Below are 26,900 nucleotides of genomic sequence, written 5' to 3' on the forward strand. Positions count from 1 at the left end.
TTTTCCCATTGGATTTACACAGGTGTGGAGCAAGATTGGTCAGAAAGAGGAAAAGAAAAACATTTTTTGCTTATATTAGAATAATATAACAATAGAGAGACACCGTCCTGCTTGATATTATATTTTACAAGTTATTTTACAACCTTAGTGGTCTTAGAAAATTTAAAGGTTTTTTTAAATAAGAAAGATATCGTTTGCTTACTCATCAATTCTAATTTACAAGCTTTTTCACATTGAATTGACACTTGTGTGGAGCAAGATTGGTCAGAAAGAGGAAAAGAAAAACATCTTATGCTTATATCAGCATAATAACAATAGGCAGACAATGTCCTGATATACATATGAAATAACATTTTATGCTTATATCAGCATAATATAACAATAGGCAGACACTGTTCTAATATGAAATATGTCTCTGATATATAACGGGAACTCTTACTTATGTAAAAATAAAACCTCTTAACACTCTTAGAGTTTTCTGATACATAGCACTCAATTTCAATATGAAGGTGCATTCTGAATTATTTGGTACCATATTATTTAGTATGCAAGATTTATGAGATTTTTTTCTCGTGAATATATTTCAGCATGGTATTTCAAGAGAGCTTTCTTTATAATTAAAATCTTCTACTTTGATTTTTAGTATTGTCATTTTGTCTTGTACAATTTATGAGGTAAGTTTTTGAAAAAGATTTTCTCGTTGGCATACACTCACACTTTTTCATAAGGACATTAGAGCGTAAATTTTTGCAGATAGTCGGCTACTTTTATTTTTTAGCATTTTGGAACTTTGAGCCTTGTCATATTTTACATATTTTACTTCCAGCGAATTGTTGTTTAATTTCCTTTATCATGCCCCCTCCTTAGCTGCCGCCCACCCCGCCCTTTCTAAATCGGGCGGCGCTGAAGGTGCCTAAAAGAAAGAAGAGACTCTCAGCTATTAACGAGCTTCTAATTCCTTCTAGATCCGGAGATATAATAAGCCTTTAAAGTTTGAACTAGCGGTTTTCTTTAAAAGACTTAGAAAAAATGAATGTGGCACTTAAAGGGTTAACTGTCACGAATGCTGTTTTTAGGAGATTTTATAGGTGAAATATTACTTTTGTTTTCATTTTTTCGCCGACCGACCGACTGATCCTCTCTTTTGAGTAGCTTTTGGCCCGTAAAACAACAAATTAGATTGACAAAAAAAATAAACTCCCTGAATTGTTATCTGATCTTTCATGATAATTTCTCTCTTCATGTGCGTGAAATAACTTCTATTGTTAAAAACAAAAGAATTTATTGAAGCGATTAGCCGCTTCAAGTTTGGATCTGCTTTAACTTTGGCTTCAAACCAATTGAGTTTAAAGGCCAAAGGGCTAGAGTAGAATCTCTAACCTTTCTCAGGCAAGAAAAAGTGAAGCCAATTATTTCCTATCCAGAACGCGCCTCGAACACGCCGCAATTATGACTACGGATTTTATCTAGTGGTTACTTTGTTTTAAGGGACTGCATTTTTTGAAATCTAATGATAGACTTTACTTTCAATCCGGCGTTTGTGAAAAAACTACGTGCGGGCGTTCTGGATAGGAAATTTCCCATCCAGAGGAGTCTCGAATCTAGCCCTTGGGGCTTAGTAGTCAATGCTTCAAATAGCCGGGCCTGAATGAAAATTTCACTGAGTATTTTATTCTCAGACGAAACATAGTAAATAATATAAGAAGTGACCACAACGTGTATTCAACTTCTTATCAATAAGTCGCATCAATATTGCAAAAAAGTATTTCATGTATGGCTCTGTACGATTCATAAAACAAGATGTGTTTGTCCTAGGGCACCCTCTTTTTATTAATAAGAATTAAAGGTTTTCTTTTTACATAAGTGTTCCCGTTTCATATCAGGACAGTGTCTGCCTATTGTTATGTTATGCTAGCATAAGCAAAACACTGTTATTCTTTTCCTCCACACCCGTCTCAATTCAATTTCAAAAAGCTTAAATCAAAATTGACGAGTAAGCAAACGACATCACTATTATTTAAAAACAAAACCTTTAATTCGTTTCTTGTTCTTTTGGTACTTTGAGCCTCAAATTGTTCTTAACTTGCTCTTACGTTTTGGGCAGAATCGAGGGAACTTTCAGTCCTCCCTTTAATGTTCTGTTTTGAAATTGCTTTAATTCAGTGTGGTTCTTAAATTGCTCTTGTTATATATAACAATATTTGGCTTGGTTGTTCTTTTATGAATTGTTCTTATAAAAAAAGAGTCTACGGCATATTTTGTTATGGTTGATTTTCCGCGAAATATTTTGATGAAAATATCTGTTCGTCATCCTCATTCAATGTTTATTTGGAAAATCTTTTTGCAATATGGGTGGAGCTGGAGAATCAGGAAAGATTTTATTCTTCACTTTTTAATCAAAATAGGGTTGGACTTTTTTTGCATAAGAACCACTAGTTTTGGCTGAGGTTTTGCTGTTCTAATTATTTTAGCACTTTGAGTCTCAATTAGTTGTTATCCTGTTCTTATTTTTATAAATTTCCAAAAATTTTGAAACCATCTGATTTTTCTTAACTTTTTTAGGGTTTGGCTGAAATGTTCTGAAAATGTTTTTTTTATTTTAAGCATTTTGCGAGTATTTTTGGTCTAAACTTTTTAAAGACTGAATGTAATAGGGTCTGTAAACCTTAAAAAGTCTTAGAATAATGTTCCTATTTTTTTTCCTTGAAGCCCGATGTACTCTGTTCTTATGTACTCGTTTTTTTATAAGAACATTCAAAATTTTTGAAGCCTTCGAATGACTTTTTGAGTTTTAAGCCTTACAATGTTCTTAAAATGTTCTTATTTTGACCATTTTGTGAGTTTTTTTGGCCATTTTCCAAAGAAAAAGGGTGTTTTTGAGACCACAAAGCCTTAAAATGTTCTTAACTGTTTCTTAACATTTTCGAAGCCTTATGTTCTTAAATAGTTTGTTCTTATAAAAAATGTGTACTCTGTTCTTAGTATTAAAACCGATTCTTAAAAAATATTTAAAATACTTTTTCATTCGATTTTCAAATTCTGATTTCTCGAAGATTGTTGAATGGTTTTCTCACTTTCGCATTCAACAAAACGCCTATAAACATACCCTTGTTTGACCCAGCCAACGAAAAATTTTTTCTTTTGTTTAATAATGTAAAAATTAGAAGTAAATGTAGATTTGAATGTTGGATTGTTTTGATCTCAGATTTTATATTTGACTTTATGTAGAAGAAACAAACCGAGCTCGTGACTTGACTGACTTGCGACTGATCCAATATTATGTGAAAAATTCTTCTTATTTTGTTCCTATCATGCTTAAAAGTGTTACTCTATGTGCTCAGTCTAGAATAGGGTTTAGAATACTTAGTACAGAACATCTTTTAAATTAGTCACTGTTCTTCAAAGTTTTATTTATTTGATGAAATATCATCAATGCTTATCATAACTTTGTTCTTATAAAAGAAATATGGCTAAATTACAATTTTCATTATTCATTTTGGGCATTCTAAGCCATGGGAAAGTCATATATATCATTTGTTTACTTGGTTGGTACTGTATTTGGAAGTGGCTATTTTTTTTCCTGATGTTTTTTTGCACCCAACCCTTACTTTTAACCTTATATGGTTATCCTTTACCCCTTTTAGAAAGACCGTTTTTTAGTTTTAGTATTCCTTAGAGCGTTGTTGCAAGCTTAGTAATTCTATTCTACAGGGTGTCCCTAATTAAAGTATCGAGTTTGAACATGCGATTGAGTAGAAAAGTTTGTGTGTGTTATCGCTAAAATATAAGAACGTTCTCCATCACACAGGCTTATTACAAAAGGTAGTTACAACGTATAAATTAATCGTAATGACAAAGAAAAAAGAGGGAGAGCTTAAAATACAATTTTGTGAACACGCACATAAAACTTTCTACTCATAGTTGTGTTTCGACTCGATACTTTAATTAGGGACACCCTGTATTCTGAAAAACAAAAATGTTTGTGTCAATTTTTTGTTACCTAACCTAACTAAAAAGAAGTAATCGCTCGTTGAAAATCTTTTAACCAGTTGGGCTTATAAATGTACCCGGGGGTCATCTATTTTTATTACATGAGAGTTCAAATTATATTATTGCTTACATCACAAAAATTATAAAAGTATTTTCAAAATAAAATGAGTACACATTTTTTCATCAGAACATCCAAAATTTTTGAAGCCTTTGGATGTTCTTAACATTTTGAGTTTTAAGCCTAAAAATGTTCTTAGCATGTTCTTATTTTGACCATTTTGTGTTTTTGAGACCACAAAGCCTTAAAATGTTCTCAACTTGTTCTTAACATTTTGGCCAGCCTTATGTTCTTATATAGTTTGTTCTTATCAAGAAAAGTTATCTTTCAATCCATCAAATAAAACTAAAAATTTTAAAATGAGTAAATAAATAACTCAGAGTCTTTATCATACGCTATTTTTTTCGAATTTTCTTCGTAACTTTTGAAACACCCGGTAGTTTTCCTTGTAGGTGACAAATAGTAATAATAATAATAATAATAATAATAACATATGTTTTAAGTGGCATGCTCCGAAAAATTCAATAGCTTTTAGACAGCTCAAGAATTGTTTCCACGAAGGGCCACTACGAACAGAACAAGAACAGTAACTAAAAAAGGAATACCAAAAAGAACAGAAAAAGGAAAAAGAATTATTGACCGCGTCATTGTGGGAGGATAGGTGTATTGCAATCAACGGCACTCAATGATGAGAAAGATAATACTCAAAGACTCCCACTCCAATATTTTTAAGCTCATCATGCAAGATGGAGAGTTGCAAAATTTTGAAGTTCAATAACTTACGTAACTTAACTAATCCTCCTCGTCGAGTTTTCCATGAATTTTTCTGTGAAAAAAAAACTACCTGAATGCCTCCTACACAGTACATACGTTCCCCTCGTTTCCTTGAAAAAAGTGAATATTAAAGTAAATAGTAAACGCTTTTCTTTTTATAAGAGCAAACCATATAAGAACATAAGGCTTCGATGGCCAAAATATTAAGTTAAGAACATTTTAAGGCTTTGCCGACTCTAAAACACCGATTTCTTAAAGAAATGGGCAAAAGTACTCACAAAATGGTGAAAATAAGAACATGTTAAGAACATTTTAAGACTTAACACTCAAAAAGTTAAGAACATCCGAAGGCTTCTAAAATTTTGGATATTCTTATTAAAAAAACTTGTAAATCCCTTGAAAAGGGTGTATGTAGGCGTGCCCTTTTTTGAAGATGAAATAAACAGTTAAAAAGTAGCTCGGTTAGATGATATTTTGCATTTTCAATTTGTAGCAGATCGAATGAAAAATGAAGTGCATCTTTTAAAAAGAGGTATTTTTTCCAGTTTTGTAACAAGAGGACTTAGATATATAGAAAATCATCCTAAAATATTCTTACAGTATTCATAGGTTAGGACCGTAATTCAAACTAGATTTAACATTTAATACATACGTCGAAAGCATAATTTTGTGAAAGTAGTGAGCCTTACTTGATGGCGATTGGCAATTTATAGTTGAAAATGCTCTAAAGATGGCACTCTTAGCTTCAGTTGCCAAATTCCATGATGATGTTATTCTTAGTATATTCTTAATTTTTTGGGCCAATTTCATCATTAATATTCTTATAAAGTATATTCTTATAAAAAAAACCTGTACCTTATATGATAAATGAATAATTACAGTGTTACAAAAAAAATTATGTTCTCCTACACAAATTTTGCGCTCCTCTTGTCTATGCTACTGAAAGATGTGTTTCAGGGACTGTAAAAATTAATTTACCTAAGAATATAACAAAAATTTATATTCACTTTTCTTTTTTATATAATTAATTTGAATATTAATTTGTCTTGTTGAAATCCAAGTCAGACAGTAGAGTAAAAGACAATTGTCAAAATATAACTCTTCCAGCTTGGAATGTCTGATTTCACACAAACTAAGAAGTTAAAAGGTAATAGGTCTAAAATTTTCCTCAAAAATAGAGAAGAGAAAATGAGAGAGAAGCTGACCCTCCGATATCATCGGACCGGGCCCTATCCCGGGATAGTTTCCTACCCCTAGATAAGGAAATTACAGCGCTTACCAGATATTGAAATCTGTGCTCGCGACACATCAGAGCCGTGCTGTATCGATGATGACACTCGCACAGTACGGGAGAACATTGCGTTCTCGCAGGTACTGAACATAAGAGTACCATCACCACACCACATTCAATGTCCGGCATATCTCCCCATACTCTTGTATCAGAGTGATGGTACCCTATTCCCCTCACATGGTATGGGTTAACCCGGGCCAAGGTACATTCATTTGCTAAGTGAACCGCAGCATCGAGCGGGAATCGAACCCTGACCTCCAGCACGGAAGTCAAGAACAATGACCACTACACTACTGCGCCTCAAAAATGAGAACAAGATAAGGATCAAAATAACAAAATTATACAAGTGAGTTCTAACAACAAAATTATACTTGTATAGTACTCACAGTCCTGTGTTTTTTCTCGATTTTTTTTTAATTCAAACTTTCAAATCTGGGTCACTGACGTTGAGTTTAGTGCGTATCGCACAGGGCTGCTTTCCTCATGAAAATGTTCGTTGATAACTAGTCTGTTTACAGAAAAGGAGAAAGTGTACCTTTCGTTCACACTATTTCAGCCGCGACAGCGTTAAAATAAGGTTAGGTAGGTACTTTTTTAATAAGAATAATTCTATAGGAATAATGAGGCTCAAAACGTCAAAAAAAACAATAATTTCACTAATCTGAGAATAAACTTGAGGCTGTGATGACTTAACTATAATCAAATTAAGGGAAAACATGGTAGAATAGGGTAAAATAAGGGTATAGAGCTTAAAAGACTTCAATTTTTCAAAAATAAGAACAGAATAAAAAAAGTAATAAAGTCCTTTCTCTCATTAATTGATACCCTTGTTTTTAGCCTTTTTTGACATTTTTAAAAATTGACATTTTAGGTTTTTGAAGTAAAAATGAAGTAAAATTAAAAAGTAATACACCAAACTTTAAGTTAGGCTTTCCTCTGAATGATTCCGAAATAATCTTTGAAAAATCTCTCTTCTTACTGCCTATAATATTAAATCAAAGAGGGTAATTTATTTTTGGCACACCTGGTAACAACAGCCGAGTCTAGATTTACTGGATTTAGTAGTCTAGAAAAAGTCTTAAAAGTACGTACCTTTAGAAAGATATTTTAGAGTGTATTATTAAAAAGATTAAAGATTTTCGAAAAATTGAAAGAGAATGATTAAAGACTTTTGGACTCAAAAGTTATGACATGACACTTTTATAAAGAATATTTTAACATCACTTCAAATTTGTGCTAAGTTTTTTCGTACCTTTCTTTAGATCAAAATTTATAGCCCTGTCAAATAGTTCGATTCTTGCTATTTTTGATCATTTTCCCCAATTTTAGCTCTTTTTCTCTGAGAATTGAGCGATGTTCAAATTTTATTTAAAATGCCATTTAATGTCTTTGAAAAATCTCAATTTCTTTCATTTTCATTTTTCTTCCTCAAGTTTACTTCCACTAAAATACCTTTCCAAAGATGTATATAACTTTCTACTATATCATATAAATGGATGCTGAGAAATTGTTAAAAAAGTGTCCATTTATTTTTGAGCCAGGCTTCAGAAAACGAACAAAATAATCAGAGAGAGAGAGAAGTTGCTAAGCTACAAATCAATTTTAATAGCCCTGTGACGTCATAAATATTTATTTAGCACACACTTAATATAAAATACTGGTATTCAGTCGCTTTTAATGAAAATTGAGTGCACGCCGCTGGCCAATAAATTAAGGTTTGCGAGTTTTGTTGACTTTTCCATACCCACACATGGCATAAGCATTAAGTTTGCAAATAAAACTTTTCGGCTGGTAAATAAATAATTGTAACACGCATGTTTTTTAAATTTCATTTTATTCTTTTATGGAAAATTGCGACCGCTTTTTGTCGATTTCCTTTTATGTTGTTTACTGAACTTTTTACAAGATGCTTGTTTCAAACAATACATCCATTGTTCAATAAGCAGAATCCTCCCAATCAGAAGAGAGCTTTCACTTAAACCCCTGTGGCCAATGCTTTTTTTTTACTTTCACAAAATTACTCCCTCCCAAAAAACTCAGAATATTGAAAATTCCTTCACTTGAAATTGCGATGGAGCTATTTGTAGATAGGCGTAGGGTTTTTAATGGAAGATACAAATGTTGTCCAATAATTTATGCAACAATACCCTAATGAAAATAATTCAAGTATTAATCAATTCTAGTCGTATAGACCTTGGTACTGTATTTACTGTATACCGAAAAGTTGAGAAAATATTATTTTTTTATAATTTCAGCAATATCAGAATTGTTATTAATGGTATCTTGTTGAACTGGATTCGAACCTAATATTCAAGTAACATTTGGATCAAAAGATTTTTATATGGTGGAGATAATACGAGAGCAAAGATGTCAGAAGGTTTGTCAAAACACTTCCGTTTTTTGCTTGCTTTAAATTTTTGTTTGATTTTGATTTCAATTTTTCATCATTATAATGTTTGGGTTTTGTGTTTTTTTTTCTGGTCAGCGGTAATGATAAATAAATTTCTTTGAGTTGCGAGGTTGAGACTTAAGTTAGGGCTGTTTTATTATATTATGGGAACGTTTGAAAATTTGAATTTTCATATGTGTGAGTGATCATCTGTCTACATGATTGCTTAAATATTTCTCCATATCTCTACGATAATGGAACCCGCTTTTTCACACCGAAACTTTGTCAGGACAGGTTAAGCTTTTAAGATATTGGAGTTTGTGTTTGTTTTCAATTTTCAATTTCCAAATTCTTCAAGTTTCTGTCCCTTTAGCAGTATTTGACTAAAAGTGGTACACATTTTTTATAAGAACATCTTAAAGCCTTCAGATGTACTTAACCTTTTGAGTTTTGAACCCAAAAATGTTCTTAACGTCTTTTTTTTTTATCATTTTGTGAGAACTTTGGAGCTAAGGTACTCCATTACCTAAACCGTGGTTCACGTTAGGAATGAAGTAGAACACGAAAGTCTGAAATAGAAATCGATAAAAACAGTGAGATTATTACTAGCATCAGTACCATTATTGCGAGTCTATGTATATGTGTTTCTCGGTGACGGAGGCGATTAGATTTTTCTAGATCCTGATTGACTGAGCACGACGGTTAATTAGTATTTTTGCCGTCTTCGAGTTTGCGAGTTATGCCAAATCGCTTCAGTCACTCTGCTGTCCTCAAAAGCTCAAATTATACATCAACTGGCTTATGAAAGTTATAATGAGGTCCAAAATGAAGTCATCAGCCTGAACAAATAATGACAGCACAGTACACGTTTTTTATATGAATAAACTATATAAAAACATAAGGCTTCGATGGCCAAAATGTTAAGAACAAGTTAAGAACTGTGTGAAACTCGATTCGTTACCTTTGAGAAAACTGGGAAGTACATTAGTGCAGGATCCGTTGATTCATTAAGTTAAGAACATTTTAAGGCTTTGCGGACTCGAAAACAACCAATTTTTTAGGAAAATGGGTAAATGTTCTCCAAATGGAAAAATAAGAACATTTTACGAAATTTTTAGGCTAAAAACCCAAAAAGTTTTACCTCACAAAGATTTTGGATGTTCTTATAAAAAAACATGTAAGGCGTGTAGGCCTGTTCTTATAAAGAAAAGTTTAAAAAAGTAAAATACAAGAAAAAGATATTACCACCTACTCAACCCACTCAAAAAATGAGCGAACGATCATGAAATTTCGTAAAAAAGGCATATTCCAGAATTTGTTTCTTTTATTTTTTTATTCTCTGGGAAATCTTCAGGGTGAACATAACCTTTTAAGAATTGATTGCATATTCAAGATTTTTAGGCCGGTTTTGAGACGTGGAAGATACTTAATAAGTGGAAATTGAAAAGTTCTTTTAGTTGATTTTATTCTTGTCCAGATAAAACTTTTTTTTTACCCCTGTTGTATCCAAGATGGGCTATATAGGAGAGCAAAGCCCTCCTGTAATGCCCACTTAGAGTTGGAAATCGTAATTTTTGGTCTAACTCGTAGGAATTGGATTGTGCTTCACGGTCAAGCAGAAAAATAATCAAAAGTGAGTCTTTCCAGCGAGATTTTAAGCCAAAAAGTCAAAACAAATTCACAAATTTTCAACAAAAATTTTCATGGTCAACATAACCTTTTAAGAATTGATTGCATATTGTTTTATTCTATTGGAAATAATCATCCGAGGGATGTAAATTCGCTGGACTTCGTTTTGACTTACAAGTTTTTTTTATAAGAACATCCAAAATTTTTGAAGCCTTTAGATTATCTTAACTTTTTTGGGTTTCAAGCCTTAAATTGTTCTTATTTTTAGCATTTTTTGAGTATTATTGTCCATTTTCCTAAGAAAACAGGTGTTTTAGAGCCCACAAAGCCTCAAAATGTTCTCAAATTGTTCTTAAGATTTTGGCCACCGAAGCCTTTATGTTCTTATATAGCTTGTTCTTATAAAAAATGTGTATTATGATGGTTAGCCACTATGGAGAATGATAATGAAAAGTTTGGCTTGACTTTAAATAAAATCTAGAGCTCGTTAAATTCAGTAAAGCTTTTACACAAGACTTTCTCCAGGATGTACAAAGTATGTATTGTTGAGTCTCCAGACACTCAAACCCGCACGGAAAACAAAACAATTGTTCGAGATAAGGGAATTTCGATTTATGGAGTAAGATACTTAAGGGGGGGGGAGTTAAGGACGAGAAAACTTGTTCGAGTTAAAGAGGTTCGATTTAAAAAAGACTATACAGTACAATGTTTTTTGACAACGATGATGATCACCTCTTCAATTTGTCAATATTTACCAAGATATCCATGATCGACAACTACAAAAATTGTGAAAAGAAAAGTTTCAAAGATACAATTTTCTTTTCACACGTTCCTCTTGGCACCCCCTTCTCAAAGAGCCACTGGGAATCCTTCCCACTGGAAAAATTGGCCAAAATATCTTCCAAAGTGGAAAATTATACTACAATTTATGTCTCCGGTGAAAATCATCAGAATATTCAGCAAATCCCCACTGCAAAATATTGTGCTATTTTTCTCATCCACACTGAATTTTCAGGCTAGAAAACAATGGAATTCAAATCCCCAGGCTTAAAAAAACATGCGGATATCAATTCCCACTGGCTGATGAAATTTTGTGAGATAGGGGTGCTTGATTAAGGAAAAAATATCGACATGAACTGTTCTGATATTTTTAACCTTCGTGATATTTACATGTCCTTATTGTGTGATGGCTGTGTCCATTAAGATACCCTTAGCTCAAAACATTGGATAGGAAGTCTTAAACTTGCAATACTTAAGTTTAACCTGCTACGACCTTATCAAATGAATTGGGAAAGATATAGGACTTGATTTTCCTTAAAAGGGAATTGCCTGTCTACGTAGCTTGGAATGTCGATTTATCCCATAATCTTTTCAAAACATAACGTTGATCTCATCTACTACTTATTAAATAAACATAAAATTAAAAGATGGAATTTTTGTTTCCAGAATTTTTGCTGGATGACGAAATCTTTGTCTGGATTTGAGCCTCCTATATATTATATAGCTTAGAGGGAACAACTTGTAGTTACACGAACTTAAGAACATCCAAAAATTTTGAAGTCTTCGGATGTTCTTAAATTTTTGATCTAAAACCTAAAAATGTTCTTAACTTCTTTTCACTGTTTTCTGAGTGTTTTTTGTCCATTTTCCAAAGAAATCTTGTGTTTTAGAGTAACCTTACAATCTTACAGTAGCCTGTTCTTAATATATTGGGCATCGAAGCCTTATGTTCTTATATAGTTTGTTCTTATATACAAAAAGAGGCTACAACTAGTATTCTAAGAGGCTAAATTTTTGTGTTGTTTTTTGTTTTTTGCTTTTTGCTTTTTTTTAACCCTGGTGTGGTTTTACTCGTTGGGTAAACTCTGAGGTTTTACACGCTTTTTTTATAAGAATACACTTTATAAGAATGTCCATGATGAAAATGGTCAAAAAAATAAGAATAATGCTAAGAATATCACCATCATGGAATTTGGCTACTCATGCTAAGAATGCCATTTTTAGAGCATTTTCAATTTAAATAATAACCCCAAGTAAGGCTCACTCCTTTTACAAAAATGCCATTTTATGCTTGAGACGTACGTACTAACTGTTAAATCTAGTCTGAATTAGGATCCTAACCTAAGAATGATGTAAGAATATTTTAGGATTATTTTCCCAAAAAAGTTAAGAAATATCTATGATGAAATGGATTTACACCATTCTTAAAAAAAAAAGCGTGTAGCTAGAATCTCATTCCAATTCATGCTTGGGTATTGTTACAACAATAGCTACACGTTTTTTATAGAAGAACAAACTATATAAGAACATAAGGCTTCGATGGTCAATATATTAAGAACAAGTTGAGAATATTTTAAGTCTTTACAAACTCTTAAACATCGAATTTCACAGGAAAATGGACAAAAATACTCACATTAAGGTGAAAATAAATGTTAAGAACACTTTTAGGCTTTAAAACTGAAAAAATTAAGAACATCCGAAGGCTTCAATAGTTTTGGACGTTCATATTTAAAAAAACGTGTTTATATTAATCATGTTTCCAAAACTTTTATACTGTTTTTGGTTGCCTCAAATTGCCTTAAACATAACCTGCCGATTATTCAAAAATAAAACTTTTTCGAAATCAACTTTAGTTAGTGCCTTAACTAATGTGCCTTAAAGCTAGGCTACCTTAAAGCAGCAACTCTTAAATTCTTATTATTTTTAAAACCAAATTTCACAATCTTTTATAAACAAACTTTCAAAAAATAATTCCTATTTAATTTTACAGTCCACGCATTTAATCCCGCTATTTTAAAAATCCATTTATAAAGTCAACATAGGTTAGTGAGAGTGTACAAAATTGTTGCGAAATTTCTGTAATCTCCCAGCCTCTTGAAGTTGTCATTGTCAACAATACTGAGCCTTTCAAGAATTCGATGGAGCAGAAAGCAGACCACCTATGTGAAGAATACCACTCCAATATTTAAGAACTTAGGATTTGAACTTAAATTTAAATTAATATTTAAAACTACAAATTATAGCACTGTCCCTTTATTAGAAAAATAGTTTGATTTTCAAAATACATTTGTCAATTCCATTATTCAATGGAATCATTTTAATCAATAAAATTGGCTGATTGAATTTTTATTAGATGTTTCCTGATTCTTATGAAAAAAATGAAATTGTAGACTTAAGGCGGGTTTTTATTCTAAACATTCCAGATTATTAACTTTTTATAAGGAATTCACTTTTTCTAAGTATAATTCATTATTTTAGTGAAATCAAATTTAGTTGTTGGTGGTATTTTTGGTCATTGCTCACTCTGGATAAAGATATTTGCATCTGTACCCTGAAATTTTTAGGAGCTTTACGAGCTTATTGATAAGTACGTTCAGGCAATGTCACAAGTTTGCTAGATTCTTACAAAATCTATTTTCTTAGTAAATTCCAAATTTCAAAAATTTTAGAAATTGAAATATGGTTAGTATTTAAAAAAATCTTAAATTCGGTGTTAGACGTCTGTGGTTCAAGGCTTCGTAAACCACTTACTTCTTTCTCGAATTTACTTCATTCAGGTTTGGCGGCTGGATTCTTTAAGAATATTGCTATTTCTTTAGAGAACTAGGCATCCGCATGTTTTTGATACAAACTTATTGTGCATAGTCCATAACACGGTCTTAAATGTTTGGTTGTTTGTTTTGGAATAGTTGATTGGTATATTAATTTTAAACTTTTTGTTTATGGCAGCTGTTTTTGTCCGGAAATGAGCGATAGGGCCCTAGGCTCTAGTGTTCTCTTGCCTGATCAAAGAGGTTTTGGAGGCTATTTTTCTAATGCTGCTAGCTTGCATTGAAAATCTCGCTCCAATTATTTTTAAAACCTAAAATCGAGATATTATTTTGACACTTTAGACAATTTTTTATAAAAAACCAGAAAATTTTTGATGAGGCTTTCCTTTTTTTGGCACTTTGAGCCTCAAGTTGTTCTCGGCCTTTTTTTATTCATAGGGTGAAATTGAGGTATTTTAGAATTTTTACTACTTTGACCTCAATATTGAAACATCTAAATTGAGTCATTCAAGACTTTGTATTGTTCATAAACCATTCTTAATTTTTGACGAATTTGAGCCTTATTGTTCTTGAAAAATTGTTCTTATTAAAGTAAACCGAAGAGTGTAACGCATTTGATTCGGATTCTATCTCTTCTGAACAAGATAAGAATAAAATATATCAGTTCAAAATATTTCCAGTAACACTTTTGTTTTTAATCACCGAAAATGAGCCTTAAAACATTTCGTTGAAAAAGAAACCTGTATGTTTCAAATTATCCTGGCTGATTGTAGCAAGAAAGAGGGTTTTTAGACTTTTAAATATCATCCTCCTGCTTCCTTGTTGACTTCCTACTTGAAAAAGTAATCTTTTATAGAATTTAAACTTCTTAGTCCTTGAAGGTTTTGTTTTTTAAATAAGAGTGATGATATAGCAAGATTGGTCAGAAAGAGAAAAAGAAAAACATTTTTTTTGCTTATGATTATAACAGCATGATATAACAATAGGGAGACATTGTCCTGATATGAAATATGTGTCTGATATGAAACGGGAACACTTCAATAAAAATATTAACTTTAATCAAGAAAATGAGCTGTAAAGATATTCGTCACGGAAGTTTATCCGAGGCAATCAATTTTTGGAAGCTATTGTAGCGAGGAAGAGGCTTGGTATAGACTAAAAACATCGTTGTCTTTACTTCCTTGTTGACTTCCTGCTTTCAAAGTTAATATTTATGAAATTTTATTTAAAACTTCTTATCCAAGTCGTTAAAGCTTTGCACTGCAATATAGTTTAGTTATTTTAAGAAAGATAGTACAAACAAATAATTGCCACTGTAGAAATTTTGTATTGATACTTAAAGTTCAATTTTTGAAAATTTATCACATCACATTACACTCTAATGATTAGGGTAATAAATTATTCCGGCGTGGGCATACCATTGCAAAATTAAAAAAAACGAAATAAATTGAAAGGTCTTGTTTCTTTACAAATAATCACCCCAACGACTTAGTTTTACGCAATAATTTTTAAAATCTTATTTGGAACGATATTTTGTCGCCCTTTTTAGGCTTGGATAGTGATAGTATTCGAGCATTTCTTTTGAACTATTTCCATCAATGATCTTTACTATTGATTTTGTCGTACATATTTTTTCTTTAGATTGATTTGCTAGTTTCGGGTTCAGTTGTTCTTTTTTTTTTTGGAAAGGTAGGTTTTGGCCTCCATTAACAGCTCTGTAATGCTTTCTTCATTGTCATTGCGAGAAAATATATACAGTTGATTCTCTATAATTCGAACCTGAACGGGGGAATACAAATTTAATCGAGTTAAGGAAATTTCGAGTTATGGAGTAAGGTTTATAAGGTATTATTAACTTTTTCGAGTTAAAAAGACATTCGAGTTATAGAGATTCAAGTAGAAGAGGCTGTATTTTTATTTTTAAATTTGGATGATGTTATTTTAGATAAATATTGTATTGTATTGTACTGCTTGTTTTGACACGTAAAATATTTCCGGCTTTATATCTTTTAATACTTATACTGACGTTTCAATGTTACCAACCGCAGTTAAAATTCAGTAATAAGTCAACTACTTATAATTTCTTTTTGTCAATTTTTAACCTAAGGAAAGCCATCATGAATATATAAACTTGTAATAGCATCTGTTTTTTTAGCTCGTATTTTCAGTAATTTGCTGAAATGTTGTATCAAATCTTTTTAGATCCATAGCAAAATTTCTTCTGGCATACAGTAGTGGATAAAAATCTTTCAAATTCGCGCGCCTCAAAAAGCTTTTGTGCTGAGTACGCAATTTATAATAACTTTTAAATTGTTCTTCTACTGTTCTTTCCTGAAATTTGAAAATTTAGGTATTCTCAATTTATCTTAAACCCTTTAACTGCCCGTCGTATTTTTTAAGGTTCGACCTATTTGCCACGGGAAAAAAAAAAGGTTCGACCTATTTGCCACGGGAAAAAAAGAAGGTTCGACCTATTTGCCAGATGTCGGCATATGCCGACATGGGAAAAAGGTAGCGATTTTCTGAATAATATATGAAGTATCAGCCAAGGACTATAATTTTGAGTTGAACATTGTTGAATAGTTATTTTTCAACATAGAAAAGCTTTTAACTATTATCTCTTTTCATTTCAAACCATCTAATACAAAATCTTTGTAGAAGTGTTAAATTTTTGGGCAAAGAAATGGAAAGTGCCCATGTCGGCAAATCCCAACATCGGCAAAGAAATCAAAAATGCTCATGTCGGCATATGCCGACATGGGCAGTTAAAGGGTTAACGTTTGAAAAAATCTTAAGCAATGTGCTCAATAAATCTCTAAGAAATTCCACTAACTTCAAATCAGATCATTTTCGTTTTATATGTCAAGCGTGGTTGCACATACTAAGTTAGACTTTCTTTTATTTTTTACGTTAGGCATTTTAAACTTATTTGGCTTAGGTGTCAAAATAGTGCTTTCATTTGTAGTAAGAAATTTGATAGTGAACATGATTTTTTTGTCCATTTTCCTAAAGGACAATAGGTGCTTAAGGGTCCAAAAAGTCTTAAAATGTTCTTAGTTTGTTCTTAACATTTTGGCCGTCGAAGCATTATATTCTTATATAGCTTTGTCTTATAAAAAATCGTGTAAAAGTCTAAAAAATTAGCTCGATTCAATTTGAACATATAAGGGTTGAAAATTTACGTGGGAATGGTAATAAAAATTCCAGTAGCATACGACATCCATTGGTGAACGTTAGCTGTATATGTTATGCCAGCTGTATTAACGCAGCACGTTTTTTATTTGAACGAACCCTACAAGAACATGACTTCAGTTGCCAAAAAAGGACATGCTAAGAACATTTTACAGACTCAATATTCACAAAATAATGAAAATAAGAACACTTTAAGAACATTTTTTGGCTTAAAACCTAAAAAGAACGTTTAAATATTTATGGGACTTCCTCATAATGTGTTTGCAAAGTGATTTCAAAACAAGAAGATGCAATTATAAGCAAAGAACCCAACCATTGAAAATTTCATTATCTTCCTCAATGTCACTTCAAAAACCAGTTTTGTTAATCCTTTGGAAATTTATTTTATAGGAACAAACTATGGCTTCGATGGCTAAAATATAAGCACAAGTTAAGAACTTTCTTAAGGCTTTGTGGACTCTAGAACACCGCGGATTTCATAGGAAAATGGGTAAAAATGCTCAAAAAACGGGAAAAAAATAGAACATAATTGGGACCATTTTTAGGCTTGAAACTCAAAAAGTTAAGAAATTTTTGGATGCTCTAATAAAAAAAACAAAGTGTAATCCTTCGGAAATGCGGAACTATTTTTTGTTTGCTTTTTTAATTTGCAAAAAAACATGTTTTTGTTAGCAGTAACCAAGTGAATAATCATCTTCCCTAGTTTGATTGGTATTCTTTATTTTATGATTCTCAGTATCTAGATTTGGATGCTTTTTCACTAATACACGTTTTTTTTATAAAAACATCCAAAAAATTTGAAGCCTTCGGATTTTCTTAACTTTTTGGATTTTAAGCCTAAAAATGTTTTTAACGTGTGCTTTTTTCACCATTTTCTCAGTGTTTTTGTCCATTTTCCTTAGAAACTTCTTCTTAATATTTTGGCCATCGAAGCCTGATGTTTTTATATAGTCTTATAAAAAACGTTGTAGAGCGAATTATTAAAGAACGTAAGGCGAAAATTTAAAAGTCGTCGTTGAAGAAGAAGAAAGAACATGAAGTTTCTTGGAAACTTCACCAAATCACTTTGAAAATGCTGAAAATAAAAACATTTTAAGACTACATTTATAAAGTTAAAATCTTAGAATGTTTTGCTATTTTGAGATCATCAGTAGCAATTGGAATATATAATTTATGTCAATAAACTACTGATAGTTTTTATGTATCATTTGTTTTTCTTTTGAAAACCTGATCAAAAATGCATTGAGAATCGAACATCTCTTGTCAGCGATCGGCAGTGATTGGATAAAAAAAAAGATTTTTATATGAAAATCTTTATGAGTTCAGATTTTATTTTGATACTGATCTGAGTCTGAAGTGACTTCTTTCTGCAAAAGGAAGGTTGGCGCTCCAAAATCATTTAGGTGATAAATTTTTCCCTGGTAACAGTAACAGTAGCGTGCAAAGATCCTAGCGTTGAAATATGATATTAGTACTATCAAAACTAAAAGTTATGTCCTGTTCCTAGTATTGTATCTATACTGAGTGTGCCTCGGACATGCCTAGCTGAATTGAATTTAAGATATGAATTTCTACACCAATCAAAAATCCCAGAGTCACCACGGAAATAAAGTGGAATGTAAAAGGTGGGAAAAGTTGAACAAACGAAAAAATGAGAAAAACAAAAGCAACATTTTTCCTGTTGATTTTACTAATAAAGTGTGTTAAGACAAAGTTTGTTGTTCTCTTAAGCGGAAATATTTTTCTAGGTCTTGCTGTCAGTACCAGTGGAATATTACCAAACCTTTGGGTGACTTCAGAAGCTTTTCATGTTGCGATTAAAGGGGATATGTTTTAAATGCAATAATAGTTTCCAGATATACCAAAACATTTCACAGTTTTTATACGAAATAAGGTAAGTTTTTTGTAATAATTACTAGTTTTTTATGTAAGAACAAGCTCTGTAAGAACATAAGACTTTGATGACCAAAGTATTAAGAAAAAGTTAAGAATATTAAAGCTTGAAATCGGTGAAAATAAGAACATTTTAAGAAATCAGTTAAAACATCTGAGCGATGTTTGGACTTTTTTTAAAAAAAATGCGTAGACTAAAATTACTTTCAAAAGTAAAATCCATTTTCATTCTCATACGATGAACCTTCCTTTGCACAGTCAATACTGCATGAATAACTTCATTTAAATCAAACGAGTGCACTTTGAAAATCCTGAAAAACTCATCATTAATAGCTGCACCTCTTTAGTTTTATCTAAGCATACCTTGAGTGCACTCCCAGTCAGCAATATCTCGCATAAGAACACTTCCTATAATAATTAGAATTTAATTAATGAATAAAAAAAATTGCAGACTTGATACGTCATCATGATGCATGCAATTTCGGTTTGCATTTTTGTTTTCAATAATTATAATTGCTTTGTTTTTAATGTTTCCTTAATTTTCGAATTGCGAAAATTGTGCTTCCATATTTCATCTAATATGATTTAACCTAAGCTTTAAAACGCCTCCGAAATTTGATCCGGATACTTTATAAGAACAAAGTTTATAAGAACATAAGGCTTTTATGGCCAAAATGTTAAGAACAAGTTAAGAACATTTAAAGGCTTTGAGGACTCTAAAACATTTAATTTATTAATTGGGAAATTGCAGGAAAATACTCACTAAATGGAGCAAATTAGAACATTCAAAGAACGTAGGCTTCAAGCTCAAGGCTTGGATTGAAACTTTTGATGTTCTTATAAAAAACGTTTTTCTTTTTAACTGGATTAGACATTATATATTATATTTTTTTAAAGTTGGAAAAGTCTGGCTTTTCTCCACTGTTTTATCTATCAAAGGAACTAGATGCTCTTTCATAGCTAAGACATTCATAAGACGCCCATAAGACACCCATAAGACGCCCACAAGACACCCATAAGACGCCCACAAGACGTTCATAAGACGCCCATAAGACGTTCATAAGACGCCCATAAGACGTTCATAAGACGCCCACAAGACGTTAATAAGATGCCCACAAGACGTTCATAAGGCGCCCACAAGACGCACATAAGGCGCCCACAAGACGCACATAAGACGTTCATAAGACGCCCATAAAACGTTCAAAAGACGCCCATAAGACGCCCTTAAGACGTTCATAGGCTGTTAGAGAGAATATAGTCACCCATTTGCTTTAAAGAGTTATGATCTGAAAATTGATCGAAGGGTAAATCTATTCTTGTCATCTTCAAATCAGTTTATAGGAAGGATTAGGAAGAGGAAAGAAAATAGAAATATTGCGTCTACAAGTTATCGTGAAATGTTCAAAAACGGTCAGATTCACTAAAACATATGTTTTTGTCAAATCATCGGCTATTTCGTCAATTCAAACATGGGCATTAGCCTTTTTCATAGGATTCTTGCATCTGTTACATGATTTTTTCTATTCAATTTACAGGAGGAAAATGCACAACCATGTGAAGATGTCCCTTCGAGAAAGACGTTATAAAAATTTGATTTTCTGCCATAAATAATTGATTACTGCAGTGACGTAGAATATCGTGTATTGAAAACACGAATCCTATGAAAAACAGATTAAAATACGGAGATTAAGTATCAAAGATAAATCTACGCGACGAACGGACCTTTTCTCTGCAAGATGGTAAGGGTAGCAAAGTAGATGTTATATCTTCTTTGTTCAACAACGAAGATTATCATGGTTTTTCATTCTTGAGCTGTTTTAGCCTGGATTCGAGAAAATGCAGGTCCACATGTTTACTGCAGGTTGCGGGTCAAAACCCGTCCGTTCGTCGCGTTGATATATCTTTGATGCTTAACCTCCCTAATATCAACGATTCAAGACATGCATACATACGCAGCGATCGTCAGTTTCGACTCTGGCGCAGGGGTCAGTTAAAAACCACATACCCCTTAAAACCTACAAAGTTGCACTTTAAGTAGGTTCTCTTGGCCCCCAAACTTAGTTTAATATTGTATAATTCACTTTTTACAACCTCAAATGTACTTTCAGTAAATACCTAATAAGAGTTTCAATTATCGCAAAGTGCCGTAAAGTTCGAAGTTATTCAAAAAATTCTATGAAAAATCCCTTCAAAAAATTAAGTTTTTCGGACCTAGAGATCACACAATTGAATTTAAGGTCATAAAACTTAAGGTCCTTAAGGCTCCACTTTTCTTGTTTTAGAAAGGTTAAAGATTCCCCTTTAGCCCCTTCTAGCTTCAAACCCAATGAGAGGGATCTATTATAGTGTTCGTGCACAAATTATGCAGTGTCAGTCATCATTAGGCGTAGATCTTCAATCACCTCATAATAAAAAGTAATTCAATAATTTGTCTCGTTTAATCATTCAAAAAATAGAAATTTTAATGAGCAAGCAATAATAATAAAAAATGGCAGCCGGAGTCACAGCTCGTAAAATTAATGATATCAATAGTCTCGTTTTTGTTTTGTCATTATATTCTTTTTGTTTCAAAATGGAAATAGAAAATTGAATATAATTTGGAAGTTGGAAGGTAATAATTGGAAATTGATTCGACCATGGAAAGCATTTTTAAGACTTTTTTGGTTGTATTCAAATTGTTATACTTTACTTTATACTTTAAAGATCAGATTTTTTTTTTATTTGGCTTAGAGATACCTTTTATGGTCCAGAGAGACACCCCTAAATCTTTTGACGCATTTTTTTTCCAAAGCTGAGATATTTGACTTTTTACTTGAAAACAATAGAAATTCAACGTATAAAGATATCCATCCCTAAGCCAAATATCAAAAATCATCTGATAATCCCTTTAAAGTCAACTAACTGTATTATTTTTGAATATTTGGAATATTTCTTTATGGGTTTTGAAAATACTGGGAGATTGTACTAACTGTCTAAATACTTGGTAGTTGTCTTATTTTCCACATACGTTGGGCTTTTTCAAAAGAACTAAAAACTAAAATAGTAAAAAAAAAGGCTGAAATGAACGGACAAATATATGTATTAATGTTTGTATTAGTCAAAAGTATAATTCAAATTCAAAGGCCTCGTCGTTTCGGGCATTTTCTTGACTAACTTCAACTTTTTTATTTTTTTATTTTTCTACTCAGACTCATTAATATTCTCCCCACTATCCTCACTTTCTGATATCGAACCAGAAGATTGGTTCATTTCAAAAAACTCTCGAAATTTAAAACTATACGATCCCTTCTTGGTTTCAGTAATTTCTCTTAACTAGTGGTTGTAAATAAAAAGACAACACACCGTTGGAAAGATAATCTATATATTAATACGCTTAAACGTGTGTGTTTACAACGTTTTGTAAAAAGTTTTCGAAAATCTAACAAAGCTCTACAAAGCCTCCTCTTCATGGCGTTGAAACATCATCTTTTTGCTCCTTAAGCAGATTTCCCACCACTAGACTAACTTTGAGACCCCAAGATATTATTTTCTATTCACCAACTTTGGAGCTTGATGGGTTAAAATCAACCTTCTTCCCAATTTTTTTTTGTCATTTTAAAGAATTCTTATTCAGATGCTCTTTAAAACTTTCTGTTTACAATAGCGGCTCCCTTATCACTTTCAAAACTTTTTAAAACATTTTATGTAATACTTTGTCCCGGTTTGAACTTTGGCCTTTTTGAAGAATGTGCATTCTTTTGAACCACTGAGCCAACTGTGGGTAGCGTAAAATTAGTTATTTCATTCAAGGGTATAGCAAGAGTCTTTAAAACTTTCACTTTGAAATTGTCTCTCTAATCTATATATTAATACGCTTAAACGTGTGTGTTTACAACGTTTTGTAAAAAGTTTTCGAAAATCTAACAAAGCTCTACAAAGCCTCCTCTTCATGGCGTTGAACCATCATCTTTTTGCTCCTTAAGCAGATTTCCCACCACTAGACTAACTTTGAGACCCCAAGATATTATTTTCTATTCACCAACTTTGGAGCTTGATGGGTTAAAATCAACCTTCTTCCCAATTTTTTTTTGTCATTTTAAAGAATTCTTATTCAGATGCTCTTTAAAACTTTCTGTTTACAATAGCGGCTCCCTATCACTTTCAAAACTTTTCAAATTCTTGCAAAGTCACCCTCGAATGTCCAACCACGATGGCTAAGAAGATCTAAAATATACTTTTGCTAAGCCATTTATTTAATTGTGGTTAAAAATTGCAATGCAATGTTATCTTTATTCTCCTTTATTTCCTAAAATCAAAATCAAATCATCAATCGGCGGTTATCTTTCTTCCCTTAGAATTTTTCAGATGTGTAGTCATTCACTGGATTGGGACACGCAGCGTTTAGATTTATTTTGCGCCCCTCTTGGCTATGCTACTGTGACCATAGTTTGGAAATGTGATTTTAGAGGGTTTTGGGCATAAATTTGTTTGATAATTTTTTTTAGTATACCCCTGGTTGCTAAAAAGCAAGTTTGGGGCCCCCAGAACGTAGGTGTAGTTAAAATCAAATTATTAAGCCCATTCGTAATAGGGGGAGAAACTATGAACATAATTTTGTTTTCCCTTAGATTTACCACCCGGTGGATGTAAAATTTAATGATTTAAAAAAAATATTTCAGCATTTTCGATGATGTAAAGTCCAAACTGAAATTTTTCAAATTGACAAATTTGATTTAGCGACGTCTTAAATTAAAGTTTCTGAAACGCAATTTCTTTTCAAAATGGTTCCATTCATATATGGAATATGCTGTGAAAGTTTTAGAAAAACTGAAACGTGCTTTAAAGTCATTTTGCAAAGAAATGAGAGAATTTGCCGTTTTTGCTGATTCAACAAAAAGTTTGCCAACAGAACAGTCCAATTTTGTAATTTTACACTTTTAAGGTCCTGAAAACTATGAAGGTAAGTGTCATCTTTATAGAGTATGTCTTGGTAATTTGGAGACAGCAAGAAATTCATAGTTTAAGTTGCAAATTCATGTAAATGAGGCTAAACTAGAGATTTTTTTTGTTTACATAAGTATAAGCATAAGCAAGGCCGCATCAGATTTGTTATATTTTCGGTCCAGCACCCACATCCAAATTGTTGATCGTTTCCAAGCTCCTCTCAAAATTTTAAAACGCGGTCAGGTCCAATTCCGTAATCCTAACCTTCCAGATTTTTAAATATGCCCGACCTTCAGAGCGAAGCGTGTCGTAGCACCTTTCCACATCTGGTACCAGATAAACTAATGTCGAGCTAGGACACATGCGTGAGTATATCTGAAATACTGCCGACTCAGCATCGTAGGACCTTTCAATAAAAATAAACCTATAAGAAACATTCATTCTGCATAATTATAAAAAAAAATTTGAATTTGATTAAATTCAAGATTTGTGATTCTTATAAAAAAAATCATATGTAAAATTGTGGTTTTAGCTGTAAGTCAAAAACTTATAACTTGAATATTTCTTTTATTTTTAGGGTAAATTGAGGTATTTTAGGCTTTATACCTAAGTTTTACCACTTTGATCGCAAGTAATTCATGGCTCATTATTGTTCTTAAATTGTTCTTATTTTTTGGCAATTTGAGCCTCAGTGCTCTTATAAAACTGTTCTTATGAAATAAAAAAGTGTATTGTAAAACTTCCACACCCATCTAGTCGTGGGTGAAAAATTGAACATAATTATTGCACATTGATGACGATGTACTTGACTTGAAAAGTGCATAATTTCACATTACACGTTTTTTTTTTACTAAGAACAAACTATATAAGAACACAAGGCTTCGAGGCCCAAAAACTTAAGAACATTCTAAGAACATACTAAGGCTTTGGAGACTTAAAAACATGCATTTTCTTAAGAAATTACATCAAAATGCTCAAAAAATGCTGAAAATAAGAACATTTTAAGAACATTTTTAGGCTTCAAATCCAAAAAACTAAGAACATCCGAAGGCTTCGAAAATTTTTGACGTTCTTATAAAAAAACGTGTAATGTGTGCCAAAGTCCATTTGCTTTATCTGTTTACGTAATGAGCTAAATTCTAGAGGCTTTCCTTTCGATTCAATAATTTTATGATAAAAATAATTATATACAATCATGGACAAAATATTTGAGATAAAGGAGATTTCCCTGCGAAATCTAGAACACCACAAATGATTTTAAAGCGCGTTTTAGCCTGAGTTTTAACATGAGATATAGGACCTTAGGATCCACAGGATTTAAAAGCTCAAATTTGCTCCAATAAGGTTTGGGATATAGCCTAGAAGCCACCGAACCCCCCTAACATCGAAATATTCAATGGAAGAAAATAGAAATGCTAAAATAGCAATTCTCGCTAAAGCTTTAAATTCTGAAAAACGTTAAAATACTAAAATCTATTTCGACCATGATTGTAGCTTAAGGTAGGCGCACCTCTTAATTAAGAATTAAAGTCAAGTTTTTCATCAAGAACAAGAAAAATTAAAATCACTTTTCTCATTTGTTAGGATCGAAGCATTTCTCAGCTTGCCTAAATAGACCTTACCAGAGTTTTTGATTTTTCTAAAAAACCGATGCATTGTGGGATTGTTTCGAGTGTATTACAATAGAAATCTCATAGGAATTCCTCGAGGGAATTCTATTGTAACACACTCGAAACAATCCCACAATGCATCGCTTTTTTAGAAAAATATAAAACTCCGATAAGGTCTATTTCTCAACGAATGTTTTAAATTTCGAATACCGAATAATGTAGTTAATGTAGAATTATAACAATGGCCCTTAACACACCCATTCAAATCCGTTGATCTTCTACGATATTGCCAAATCATTACGGAAGAATATCCACATCATTTTTTAATAATGAGCATTTTTGGAAATTGATATTCAATTTATAATTTACTCTTAGGGAAATTATTATATGCATTAAGAGTCATTAGCGCCCACTTCCCTCATAAAAAATGTTCTATTCTTGTTTGTCGGTCATTCTTCGATGTTGCCAAGTCATCATGGCAAATGTCGATATTATTTTTCATTTATGATGAAGTTTAAAATTTAATTTTCAGTACATAATTATTTTTATAAGAACCAGTAAAATTTCTTTGAGCCTGAGATTGTTCTTAAATTTCTATTGTTCCAAACAATAGAGCTTTTGGTAAGAATCAAAATTTATTTCAGTGAAACCTTTTTGGCAACGATATTGTTAGTAAGCTCTTGTTCTGAGGGTCTAAATCTTAGGCTGGTGTTCTTATAGAATTGTTCTTATTAAATAAAAAGGCGTGTAGACCTTTTCATTAATTATCTTGAGTTTTAAAACCACAACCAAGGTGATTAAGTCCCTTGAGTATTAAAATGTTACTTTTATCTCGGAATCAATTACCATAGCAAATGTTTTGAAAACGAGGCGTGCATCTGATGCTGAAAAAGCAAAATGATAAAGAATCTTCCGAAATTTTTGTTTGCTTTCTTTTGTTTAAAAATGATGTGTAAGCAAACTATAGTGTTAAGTGGTGACGTTTAATCAAATTCAAAACTTTGGGTCTTCTTAACTTTATAAGTTTTATGCATAAAAAACTTTGGATGTTTTATGAAAAACTTGAAGTGTTATTTGGACGTTGAACTGACATGTTGTTTTATAAGAACAAACTATATAAGAACATAATAAGGCTTCGATTGTCAAAATATTAAGAACAAGTTAAGAACTTTTTAAGGCTTTGTGGACTTACTTTAAAACGTTATTTTAAGAAAATAAACGAAAATACTATAAAAATGGTTAAAATAAAAACAGTTAGAAATATTTTTAGGCTCATAACTCAAAAAATTAAGAACATCCGAAGTCTTCAAAAATGTTGGATGTTGTTATAAAAAAACGTGTATTTTGCTGACTATAATGTCAACCAAGCACAACAATGCACGGTCTTTGTTTCTCTTTTCTAGAAACCAGAATCAATCATGGATTTGATTTTAATTTTAATACCATTTCTTTGACATTAAACGGGAAAAAGGGAGGTTTAATCTGACACTTGATTAATATGATACCCATTTATTCAGATTTATCTCCCTAATATTTATAACAGATATTAAGTCATGAAATTAGATGACTTTCCAATTACGACTTGTACATTTCCAAGGCA

The 26,900-nt window shown here is 31.9% G+C and overlaps 1 protein-coding gene across 2 annotated transcripts in view; it reads left to right on the forward strand.

Annotated features, from left to right (window-relative positions):
* Nucleotides 1-26,900, forward strand: part of LOC136816371 (uncharacterized) — an 86,228-nt gene that overhangs the window by 25,367 nt on the left and 33,961 nt on the right. Inside the window, exon 4 of one of the 2 annotated variants that reach the window (XM_067072699.1) lies at nt 8,369-8,490. The gene's annotated coding sequence lies outside the window, so the exon portion shown is untranslated. Of the gene's footprint in view, nt 1-8,368; nt 8,491-18,650; nt 18,769-26,900 lie in introns of those variants that run through there. The other variant, XM_067072701.1, reaches the window with a different exon arrangement.

Source organism: Clytia hemisphaerica, unplaced genomic scaffold, assembly GCF_902728285.1.
Source record: "Clytia hemisphaerica strain Z4C2 unplaced genomic scaffold, Clytia hemisphaerica genome assembly, whole genome shotgun sequence".
In the NCBI taxonomy this organism is placed as follows: Eukaryota; Metazoa; Cnidaria; class Hydrozoa; order Leptothecata; family Clytiidae; genus Clytia; species Clytia hemisphaerica.